The sequence below is a fragment of the Crinia signifera genome, chromosome 12, assembly GCF_055691185.1.
Source record: "Crinia signifera chromosome 12, ASM5569118v1, whole genome shotgun sequence".
NCBI lineage: Eukaryota > Metazoa > Chordata > Amphibia > Anura > Myobatrachidae > Crinia > Crinia signifera.
In genome coordinates, this window is record NC_139228.1 from 91242273 (window position 1) to 91255457 (window position 13185).

Genomic DNA, 13185 nt, shown 5'->3' on the forward strand with positions numbered 1-13185 from the left:
TCCCCAGCATCACGTCTTCCAGTATTCCTGTATTCCTGGTGTCCCCAGCATCACGTCTTCCAGTATTCCTGTATTACTGGTGTCCCCAGCATCACGTCTTCCAGTATTCCTGTATTCCTGGTGTCCCCAGCATCACGTCTTCCAGTATTCCTGTATTCCTGGTGTCCCCAGCATCACATCTTCCAGTATCCCTGTATTCCTGGTGTCCCCAGCATCACATCTTCCAGTATTCCTGTATTCCTGGTGTCCCCAGCATCACATATTCCTGTATTCCTGGTGTCCCCAGAATCACATCTTCAAGTATTCCTGTATTCCTGGTGTCCCCAGCATCACATCTTCCTGTATTCCTGGTGTCCCCAGCATCACGTCTTCCAGTATTCCTGTATTCCTGGTGTCCCCAGAATCACATCTTCCAGTATTCCTGTATTCCTGGTGTCCCCAGCATCACGTCTTCCAGTATTCCTGTATTCCTGGTGTCCCCAGAATCACATCTTCCAGTATTCCTGTATTCCTGGTGTCCCCAGCATCACATCTTCCAGTATTCCTGTATTCCTGGTGTCCCCAGCATCACATCTTCCTGTATTCCTGGTGTCCCCAGCATCACGTCTTCCAGTATTCCTGTATTCCTGGTGTCCCCAGCATCACATCTTCCAGTTTTCCTGTATTCCTGGTGTCCCCAGCATCACATCTTCCAGTATTCCTGTATTCCTGGTGTCCCCAGCATCACATCTTCCAGTATTCCTGTATTCCTGGTGTCCCCAGCATCACATCTTCCAGTATTCCTGGTGTCCCCAGCATCACGTCTTCCAGTATCCCTGTATTCCTGGTGTCCCCAGCATCACATCTTCCAGTATTCCTGCATTCCTGGTGTCCCCAGCATCACATCTTCTAGTATTCCTGGTGTCCCCAGCATTACGTCTTCCAGTATTCCTGGTGTCCCCAGCATCACATCTTCCAGTATTCCTGGTGTCCCCAGCATCACGTCTTCCAGTATTCCTGTATTCCTGGTGTTCCCAGCATCACATCTTCCAGTATCCCTGTATTCCTGGTATCCCCAGCATCACATCTTCCAGTATTCCTGTATTCCTGGTGTCCCCAGCATCACGTCTTCCAGTATCCCAGTATTCCTGGTGTCCCCAGCATCACATCTTCCAGTATTCCTGTATTACTGGTGTCCCCAGCATCACGTCTTCCAGTATTACAGTATTCCTGGTGTCCGCAGCATCACGTCTTTCAGTATTCCTGTATTCCTGGTGTCCCCAGCATCACATATTCCAGTTTTCCTGTATTCCTGGTGTCCCCAGCATCACATCTTCCTGTATTCCTATATTCCTGGTGTCCCCAGCATCACATCTTCCAGTATTCCTGTATTCCTGGTGTCCCCAGCATCACATCTTCCAGTATTCCTGGTGTCCCCAGCATCATGTCTTCCAGTATCCCTGTATTCCTGGTGTCCCCAGCATCACATCTTCCAGTATTCCTGTATTCCTGGTGTCCCCAGAATCACATCTTTCAGTTATCCTGTATTCCTGGTGTCCCCAGCATCACATCTTCCAGTATTCCTGTATTCCTGGTGTCCCGAGCATCACATCTTCCAGTATTCCTGGTGTCCCCAGCATCATGTCTTCCAGTATTCCTGTATTCCTGGTGTCCCCAGCATCACGTCTTCCAGTATTCCTGCATTCCTGGTGTCCCCAGCATCACGTCTTCCAGTATTCCTGTATTCCTGGTGTCCCCAGCATCACATCTTCCAGTATTCCTGCATTCCTGGTGTCCCCAGCATCACATCTTCCAGTATTCCTGTATTCCTGGTGTCCCCAGCATCACATCTTCCAGTATTCCTGTATTCCTTGTGTCCCCAGCATCACGTCTTCCAGTATTCCTGTATTCCTGGTGTCCCCAGCATCACATCTTCCAGTATTCCTGTATTCCTGGTGTCCCCAGCATCACGTCTTCCTGTATTCCTGTATTCCTGGTGTCCCCAGCATCACATCTTCCAGTATTCCTGTATTCCTGGTGTCCCCAGCATCACATCTTCCAGTATTCCAATATTCCTGGTGTCCCTAGCATCACATCTTCCAGTATTCCTGTATTGCTGGTGTCCCCAGCATCACGTCTTCCAGTATTCCTGTATCACTGGTGTCCCCAGCATCACGTCTTCCTGTATTCCTGGTGTCCCCTGCATCACATCTTCCAGTATTCCTGTATTACTGGTGTCCCCAGCATCACGTCTTCCAGTATCCCTGTATTCCTGGTGTCCCCAGCATCACGTCTTCCAGTATTCCTGTATTCCTGGTGTCCCCAGCATCACATCTTCCAGTATTCCTGTATTCCTGGTGTCCCCAGCATCACATCTTCCAGTATTCCTGTATTCCTGGTGTCCCCAGCATCACGTCTTCCAGTTATCCTGTATTCCTGGTGTCCCCAGCATCACATCTTCCAGTATTCCTGTATTCCTGGTGTCCCCAGCATCACATCTTCCAGTATTCCTGTATTCCTGGTGTCCCCAGCATCACGTCTTCCAGTTATCCTGTATTCCTGGTGTCCCCAGCATCACATCTTCCAGTATTCCTGGTGTCCCCAGCATCACGTCTTCCAGTTATCCTGTATTCCTGGTGTCCCCAGCATCACATCTTCCTGTATTCCTGGTGTCCCCAGCATCACATCTTCCAGTATTCCTGTATTCCTGGTGTCCCCAGCATCACGTCTTCCTGTATTCCTGGTGTCCCCAGCATCACATCTTCCAGTATTCCTGTATTCCTGGTGTCCCCAGCATCACATCTTCCAGTATTACTGTATTCCTGGTGTCCCCAGCATCACATCTTCCAGTATTCCTGTATTCCTGGTGTCCCCAGCATCACATCTTCCTGTATTCCTGTATTCCTGGTGTCCCCAGCATCACATCTTCCAGTATTCCTGGTGTCCCCAGCATCACATCTTCCAGTATTCCTGTATTCCTGGTGTCCCTAGCATCACATCTTCCTGTATTCCTGTATTCCTGGTGTCCCCAGCATCACATCTTCCAGTATTCCTGGTGTCCCCAGCATCACATCTTCCAGTATTCCTGTATTCCTGGTGTCCCCAGCATCACATCTTCCTGTATTCCTGTATTCCTGGTGTCCCCAGTATCACATCTTCCAGTATTCCTGTATTCCTGGTGTCCCCAGCATCACATCTTCCTGTATTCCTGTATTCCTGGTGTCCCCAGCATCACATCTTCCAGTTTTCCTGTATTCCTGGTGTCCCCAGCATCACATCTTCCAGTATTCCTGGTGTCCCCAGCATCACATCTTCCAGTATTCCTGTATTCCTGGTGTCCCCAGCATCACATCTTAATGTATTCCTGGTGTCCCCAGTATCACATCTTCCAGTATTCCTGTATTCCTGGTGTCCCCAGCATCACATCTTCCTGTATTCCTGTATTCCTGGTGTCCCCAGCATCACATCTTCCAGTTTTCCTGTATTCCTGGTGTCCCCAGCATCACATCTTCCAGTATTCCTGGTGTCCCCAGCATCACATCTTCCAGTATTCCTGGTGTCCCCAGCATCACGTCTTCCAGTATCCCTGTATTCCTGGTGTCCCCAGCATCACATCTTCCTGTATTCCTGTATTCCTGGTGTCCCCAGTATCACATCTTCCAGTATCCCTGTATTCCTGGTGTCCCCAGCATCACATCTTCCTGTATTCCTGTATTCCTGGTGTCCCCAATATCACATCTTCCAGTATTCCTGTATTCCTGGTGTCCCCAGCATCACATCTTCCAGTATTCCTGTATTCCTGGTGTCCCCAGCATCACGTCTTCCAGTTATCCTGTATTCCTGGTGTCCCCAGCATCACATCTTACAGTATTCCTGTTTTCCTGGTGTCCCCAGCATCACGTCTTCCAGTATTCCTGTATTCCTGGTGTCCCCAGCATCACATCTTCTAGTATACCTGTATTCCTGGTGTCCCCAGCATCACATCTTCCTGTATTCCTGTATTCCTGGTGTCCCCAGCATCACGTCTTCCAGTATTCCTGTATTCCTGGTGTCCCCAGCATCACGTCTTACAGTATTCCTGTATTCCTGGTGTCCCCAGTATCACATCTTCCAGTATCCCTGTATTCCTGGTGTCCCCAGCATCACATCTTCCTGTATTCCTGTATTCCTGGTGTCCCCAGTATCACATCTTCCAGTATCCCTGTATTCCTGGTGTCCCCAGCATCACATCTTCCTGTATTCCTGTATTCCTGATGTCCCCAGCATCACATCTTCCTGTATTCCTGTATTCCTGGTGTCCCCAGTATCACATCTTCCAGTATCCCTGTATTCCTGGTGTCCCCAGCATCACATCTTCCAGTATTCCTGTATTCCTGGTGTCCCCAGCATCACGTCTTCCAGTATTCCTGTTTTCCTGGTGTCCCCAGCATCACGTCTTCCAGTATTCCTGTATTCCTGGTGTCCCCAGCATCACATCTTCCAGTATTCCTGGTGTCCCCAGCATCACATCTTCCAGTATTCCTGTATTCCTGGTGTCCCTAGCATCACATCTTCCTGTATTCCTGTATTCCTGGTGTCCCCAGCATCACATCTTCCAGTATTCCTGGTGTCCCCAGCATCACATCTTCCAGTATTCCTGTATTCCTGGTGTCCCCAGCATCACATCTTCCAGTATTCCTGTATTCCTGGTGTCCCCAGCATCACATCTTCCAGTATCCCTGCATTCCTGGTGTCCCCAGCATCACATCTTCCAGTATTCCTGTATTCCTGGTGTCCCCAGCATCACATCTTCCAGTATACCTGTATTCCTGGTGTCCCCAGCATCACATCTTCCTGTATTCCTGTATTCCTGGTGTCCCCAGCATCACGTCTTCCAGTATTCCTGTATTCCTGGTGTCCCCAGCATCACGTCTTCCAGTATTCCTGTATTCCTGGTGTCCCCAGCATCACATCTTCCAGTATTCCTGTATTCCTGGTGTCCCCAGCATCACATCTTCCAGTATTCCTGTATTACTGGTGTCCCTAGCATCACGTCTTCCAGTATCCCTGTATTCCTGGTGTCCCCAGCATCACGTCTTCCAGTATTCCTGTATTCCTGGTGTCCCCAGCATCACATCTTCCAGTATTCCTGTATTCCTGGTGTCCCCAGCATCACGTCTTCCAGTATTCCTGTTTTCCTGGTGTCCCCAGCATCACGTCTTCCAGTATTCCTGTATTCCTGGTATCCCCAGCATCACATCTTCCAGTATTCCTGGTGTCCCCAGCATCACATCTTCCAGTATTCCTGTATTCCTGGTGTCCCTAGCATCACATCTTCCTGTATTCCTGTATTCCTGGTGTCCCCAGCATCACATCTTCCAGTATTCCTGGTGTCCCCAGCATCACATCTTCCAGTATTCCTGTATTCCTGGTGTCCCCAGCATCACATCTTCCAGTATTCCTGTATTCCTGGTGTCCCCAGCATCACATCTTCCAGTATCCCTGCATTCCTGGTGTCCCCAGCATCACATCTTCCAGTATTCCTGTATTCCTGGTGTCCCCAGCATCACATCTTCCAGTATACCTGTATTCCTGGTGTCCCCAGCATCACATCTTCCTGTATTCCTGTATTCCTGGTGTCCCCAGCATCACGTCTTCCAGTATTCCTGTATTCCTGGTGTCCCCAGCATCACGTCTTCCAGTATTCCTGTATTCCTGGTGTCCCCAGCATCACGTCTTCCAGTATTCCTGTATTCCTGGTGTCCCCAGCATCACATCTTCCTGTATTCCTGTATTCCTGGTGTCCCTAGCATCACATCTTCCTGTATTCCTGTATTCCTGGTGTCCCCAGCATCACGTCTTCCAGTATTCCTGTATTCCTGGTGTCCCCAGCATCACGTCTTCCAGTATTCCTGTATTCCTGGTGTCCCCAGCATCACATCTTCCAGTATTCCTGTATTCCTGGTGTCCCCAGCATCACATCTTCCAGTATTCCTGTATTACTGGTGTCCCTAGCATCACGTCTTCCAGTATTCCTGTATTCCTGGTGTCCCCAGCATCACGTCTTCCAGTATTCCTGTATTCCTGGTGTCCCCAGCATCACATCTTCCAGTTATCCTGTATTCCTGGTGTCCCCAGCATCACATCTTCCAGTATTCCTGGTGTCCCCAGCATCACGTCTTCCAGTTATCCTGTATTCCTGGTGTCCCCAGCATCACATCTTACAGTAGTAGTGTGCTGTGTTTCGAATGTTTAATATAATTTTGAAGTAAAGTTAACACAAATGCTGAACATCATTTTCCAGTTATATATAAGTGACGCACAAAAATAAAAATTTCCTTCCAAAGTTGCACAGCCCAAATCTTTTGCCGCACACAGGCTTCGTAACATTAGAGGGAACATTGGTCACAGCTCATTCCACTTGATCTGTGAGTCCCTCTTGAATGGTTTGTTGTGTCCCATCTGCTGATCCCCACCTTTCTTAGGTTCTATGCCTCTGATACCTTTACTTCTCAGGATGCTTCCGGTTTCTCCATACCGATCAGAAACATCCCCTCACCTAGGGACATCCCCATGGCAATCTCCGTGGAGCTTGATGGACCTAAAGAAGAAAAGAAAAGTTATAGTAGACTTACCTTTAACTCTTTTTTTTTTTTTTTAAACATTTTTATTGATTTGTCACAAATTATTCCACAAACAAGTAATGGTACAAGCTTATCACAAAATTTGAGCATTTTTTTTTTTTTTGTTTCACAGGGGTTCTGGGTATAGGGGTATAAGAGGCTTTGGTATAGTTCATACAGTTCGAGATGTATTGACAGGTATCGGTCTTCTCTTTGTTACTGGCCAATGAAGGCGGTGTGCTGATGCTGGCATATAAGGAAACGTTTTTCTTAGTAATTATACATTTCAAAAATAAGGATAAAACATATGCATTTCTCCATTATAACCGCTATTATGTTGTATCTTTCCCCCTTTTCTCCTTGTCCTCGATCGTATAGGCTACGTAACCACCTGTCTCAGAAAGGAGGTCTCCCATTTGCTACCATCTCTAGATCGTACCATGTGGTGTTTTTAAGGCTATTTCTCACCGCCTCTTTCATTTGTAGACTAAGGGTCAGTATATAAGGCAGCCATGTGTTAACAAATTTGCTTACTAGTTTCTCCTTGTTTGTCATTGTTTCCGTCCAATCCATTGTGAACAAGTGTTGGATTCTGGGGTGTAATAGTGATTGCGGGATACGTGTAGTTTCTACCCATTGTGAAAGAATGGTTTTTTTCCCTGCTGCTGCTATTTTAAGCAATAAATGTCTTGTCCCCTTAGTTAGTGCCTTTTTATCCTGCCTGGTGTAAACATTCCAAAAGGCCCATTCCTTATTTATCTTGAATTGTATATTCAGTTGTGAATTTATGTAAGACTGTGTATCCTCCCAAAAGTCTCTGACAATTGCGCATTCCCAAAGGCAGTGTAACATGTCCGCGTTTGGTTCTTGACATTTAAAGCAGTTAGATGTGTGAGATTCGCCAGTCAGAAATTTTAGCTTAGGTGTATAATACGATCTATGGAGAATTTTTTGGTTCATTTCCATGAATGTGGTGGCCACTAAGAGTTTATTCATTTCTACATATGATGAGAGGATTTTTTCCATTGTGATGTTGGGAAAATCTGCTTGCCATTTTAAGAGACCTATTGGTGGAGCGGTGACGTCTAGTAATTTTCGGGATTTAGAATATATTTGTGATGTGGTCAGTGTTGTCAGGGTGTGTCTAACTGCTGAGTCTAGGTCATTACTTTTGTCATGGTTCGTTAGTTCTCGTAAGAGTTTGGTGGTATAGCTAGCTACCTGTAGATACTGGAATAGCGGGATAATAATATTTGGATATTTTTCTTGTATCTGAGTTCTAGTTAGGAGTTTCCATTGAGCCAGATCCATGAACTGGTATATGTAGCGTAGTCCTTGTCTGTTCCATTCCTGGAAGCATGGGTGTGTGTGGTAGGGGCTGAAGTTGGGGTTTCCATTCAGTGGCAAAAATAAGGACTTGCATGTATTTAATTTCTTGTTGCTTCGAATTGACCTCCAGGCTGTGCATGTTGTATTTATTAGGATGTTCTCTCTTAAATCTTTCTCTAGTGAGTTGGGGTGTGTATGTAGTAACATCACTAGATCTTTATGCGGGCTGAAGGTTTGTTCTCGAGATCTATTGGTGTATATGTTTTTACCTTTGATCCAGTCAATTGCTATTTTATAATTGGCTGCCTGTGCATAGCTTTTTAGGCATGGCAGGTTCACTCCCCCTAGATCTTTAGGCTGTTGGAGTTTGAACAATGATATTCTTGCTTTTTCCCCCCCCCATATGAAAGCGGATAGGGCTTTATTAACTAGTTTGAGGTCTTGTTTCCTAGGCATTATGGGTAGTGTTTGTATTACGTATAGCAGTCTCGGGAAGGTTATCATCTTATACAGGTGGCACCTGCCTATGTAAGAGAGGGGTAAATTTTTCCATTTTTGAAAATCTTGATAGGCTTTGGTGAATACTTTGGTGTAGTTAAGTTCATATAGTTTTTCAGTTTCAGGGTGTATAGTTAAACCTAGGTACTGTATTGTGCTCTCTGCCCATGTGAATGGGAACGTATTTCCCCATCCTTGTTTGGATCTCGGTCCTAGGGCTAATGCTATCGTCTTAGTATAATTTAGTTTAAACCCTGTTACATTTTCCAACCTGTTGAATACTGTTATTAGTGTGGGGATGATTCGTTTGGGATTGGAAAAGTATAATAGGAGGTCGTCCGCAAAGGCTGAGAATTTGATTGTGTCTGTGCCTATCTTGATACCTGTCCAGTCAGGTAAGGAATCAAAGTAACGTAGTATGGGATCTAATGCCAAGTTAAAAAAGAGCGGCGATAGTGGGCACCCTTGTCTTGTCCCTCTAAACAGTGTGAATTGCGTAGAGTTTAAAGAATTTATGGTGAGGGATGCTTTGGGGTCTTTGTATAGTGCGTTAAAAATATGGATAAATTCCGGGCCGAATTCCTGGTGTGTGAATACTCGAGTTAGATGAGACCATGAGATTCGGTCAAACGCCTTGTCCGCATCACAACTCAGTATTAAATTGTCTAGTTCCCTTGCCAGTTTGGTGTGCGTCAAGGCTGCGATAAGTGTTCTGATGTTGTTCACCGAATGTCGATTTCTGACAAAACCTGTTTGCGCAGGATGGAGGATGTCTGGGAGAATTAATTGCAATCTTTGTGCCATTATTTTTGAGAATATTTTTAGGTCTTGATTCAATAAAGAGATGGGCCTGTATGAGGAGACTTCTGTTGGGTCTTTGTTTGGTTTAGGGATTAAAATAATTCTGGCGTCATTGAAGCGGTCTGGTGCCATGTTTCCTTTGAGAATGGAATTGTACAAGTTGTGTAAATGCGGTATGAGTATAGGGGAGAGCATTTTGTAGTATGCTGCTGATAGGCCGTCTGGACCTGGGCTTTTCCCTAGTGGTAGGGAGGAGATGGTTGTGGAAATTTCCAGTTCCGTGATAGGAGCTGTCAGTTGTTCCCTGTCTGTGGGTAGTATCTTTTTAAGCTTGGCCTGAGTCAATAACAGTTCTCCGTCACATGTGTCTTCATAGGGTGTCTCGTATAGGGTTTTGAAATAATTTATAAAGAGCTTCTCTATCTCTTTAGGGTTTGTGGTATTTTTTCCAGTGTGTGTTTTTAATGTTGTGATATGTTTGACATCTTTGGCTGCCTTAGTCATTGTCGCTAGTAGTCTTCCTGGCTTATTTCCCCATCTGAAGTATTTATTTTTTTGGAAATTTATGTCCATTTGGGCTTTCTCTGCACATAATATGTCATATAATGTCTGGGCTTCCTTAAATGAGTTTTTATTCTGGTCATTTGGGGTGTCTATAAGGGTGGAGTAGGCGTTTTTAACCCTATCACTAGCCTGTATGAGTTTTTCCCTAAGTTTTTTCTTTTGGTGACTGATATATGAAATGATGTGCCCTCTCATTACCGGTTTTGATGCCTGCCATAAGAGATTAATGTTTTGGTCGTGCTCTTTGTTGTCTGTGAAATAGTTAGTTATGGAGTGGTTCAGGTGTCGCTTGAAATCTGCTGAATTTGCCATGTAATCTGGGAATTTCCAATTAAAAGAAATGGGTTTGGGGTTCGTAAGTTGCATTGTGAACCATACCGGTGCATGGTCCGAAATAAGAATATCTCCTACTTTGGATGAAGTGACTTTGTGTAGTAATGTTTCTGGAATGAGCCAGTAGTCTAACCTTGAGGAGGTGTTGTGGGGGTGGGAGTAGAACGAGAACTCCTTTGAGGTTGGATATAGAAATCGCCATGGGTCAGTTAATTGGAAGGTGTCTGTAAGTAATGATAGACTAAGCGGGGGTCCCCTTCTATGGTCCCCTCCCCTCCCTCCCCTCGTGGCATCCAGCGTTGGGTTCATTACCACATTGAAGTCCCCTCCAATTATCAGTGTACCCTTTGACCAACCTTGTAGGTGTGAGAATATGTCAGAGAAGTACTCAGCGTTTCGGGTATTGGGTGCATATATACATGCTAGTGTGAAGCATTCTCCTTCAATGGTTACTTTCAAAAACAAAAATCTGCCATCTGGGTCTGCCCACTCTTCTGTGATCTCATAATTTATGTATTTACTAAATAGAATCAACACCCCTCTAGATTTTGTAGTGTATGAAGCGTGTTTGAATTCTTTTAACCAATTACCCCTTAGGACGTTTGGGTCTCCAGCTTTCCAGTGAGATTCCTGGAGAAAGACTACGTCTGGTTTGTGTGTTTTCAAGTGGCCTAATATTTTTCTCCTCTTCAGTGGCGTGTTTAACCCTTCGACATTCCAAGACAAGAATTTAACAGTTGACTTAGACCTATTTGTATCATTTGCATCCCCGTTGTTCGCCATATCTATCCTATACCTTTTCTATGTTTTTCCCCAACAGTATGAGCATTTGCAACCTTATAAGTCCCTCCCCTGTCCCAGCCTTCAGGAGAGAAACATGTCTTCTTATGTTGTGTGGTATTCTGTACCCCTTGTTGTGGTAACAACTTCTTTAAGCTTGTTTGAATATATCGCCTTGTGAAACTTGACATAACCTGTGTTGGTGCTAACAATTTTTTTTTTAACTGAACCCAAAATGAGGGCCGAATTTGGCTCCTCCTATTATTAAGTGTACGAAACAGATAAGAGTAATTAAACCCATTTTTCCTAAACGATTCGGTGTTCTCCCCGAACCTTAGTAATGTAAAAGATAACCAGATTAACCCTAAGTGAACGATGCAACTAACACAGTCCATCAATCTTATCAAACGTCCCTTCAACATTCCCATTTTCAGGAGCAATTATGAACGTTATAGTTACGGATTCTCCAGACATGAAGGTCTCAACCGGAATCTGCTTCTGGCGAGCGTGATCCAGTCGCATTCAGCGACTGTATGAAGTTCTTTGCTGGTTGTACTTCGTCGAAATAGATTGGTTTATCCTTGTAGATGACTCTTAGTTTTGCCGGATACATTAAAGCGAATTTTATTCCACGGTCAAATAAGTCTTTGCAGATCGGTGTGAATTCTCTACGGCGTGCTGAAACTTGAAGGGAAAAATCTTGAAAGAGTAAGATTCTGGAATCTTCATAGAGTAATTCTTTCTGCTTCCTGTAGGCTTCTAGGAGTTTCTGCTTGTCTAAGTAGTTTAGCAGTTTGAATATGACTGGTCTTGGTCTTTGACGTTGTGATGGGTTTCTTTCCGGGCCGATTCTATGGGCTCTTTCGACGATGATGGGGGCGCCTTGTGTATGGACATGAAGGGCCTGGGGCAGCCATGTGGTCACTAGGTGCAGTAGCTCTCTGGGCCTCACCGACTCGGGGATCCCTATTAAACGCAAATTATTACGTCTATTTCTATTTTCCATATCTTCCATTCTATCCTGTAGCGCCATTGTCATGGATACTTGATCATTGAGAAGCGTTTTTGTTTCTTGCAATTCGTCTTCTAGTGTAGAGATACGCTCTTCTGCCTCGTCTAACCTGGTGGCATGTTGCTTTAGCTGGTTCACCGCTGATGTGATGGCTTCTGTGAGCGGGGCCAACTTAGCATCTAATAGCGGGGAGATAATATCAGCGATTTCTTTTGCTTTTTGAGCTGATGAGGAGTTGCATGGTTGCGAGGCATCAAAGTCTGCTAAGGGGTCTTGTGGACTAGGTGATTGGTGTGCCCCTGGAGAACTTGCTGTCGGTGGTTTGTCTCTCTGTTTGCCCGAGTTTGTGTTGGAGCCTCTCTGGGCCCTTTGTGATTTTGCTACATATTTTTCCATGGCGGGTGCTGTTTGGGGGGGTTATTGTTAGGTTGAGTCGCTGCTCTGCTGTCCGCCAAGAGCTCCTTCTCTGTTTCAAAGATGGCGGCGGTTCTCCTCTGTGTCTGCCGCGATTATTGTCGTGCGGCTTTCTGGAGGGGAAGGACGGTAGTCACCACTTGTCTCGTCCGGATTTGTGTGGTGAGAGGTCGTCAGGGAGCCTGTTTCCCTGCTCTGCGGTTCGGGGGGGGTGAGGGAACCGGCCGTGTCTTCTTCGTCGCGCCGCTCCCAAGATGGCGGCGGCTTCCCTCGTCGCGCTTCTGCAAGCGCTTGGGTCCGGTGTAGTAGGTGCGGTGGATGGCCGGGGATGTCTCCCTCTTGTCCACCTGTATCTCCTGCGTTGTTGGGCGCTTGTGTCGGTGCCGGGCGCTCGGTGTTGTCGCTGTTCACCGAGGCTTCAGGTAACCGTCGCGGAGAGCTCTGCTAAGACGCGGCTTCTTCTCTTAGCCGCCCACCGGAAGTCTCTTTAGTGTTGGTTTTAAGGATTAGGGATCAGGAGCTCTGTGAGGATGCAGCTTTCCTCTTTCCCGGCCAGGCCACGCTCCCAGTACACTTTTTATGTGGATCTCCCACACAGCGCCCCAACCAAGATGGCCGCCGGCACCCTGCAGGGGGAGTCAGGTCTGGCTAGGTAGTGTGGGCTTGCTTAGGGGTGTTAGGGGGGTATCAGTGGGACCTCCGAGTGGTGGGGGTGAGGTACTCTGAAAGTCTGTGGGTAGGGCTGCGTGTGTGAGTGGTTGACAGCCTGCACTGGCTGTCAAGATGGCCGCCGTTACCTTCACCTTGGAGCCTCCTGGACCTTGTTGCTGGAGGTGGGGGGGCGCAGGGGTGCCTCCTATAATGCCAGGGGGG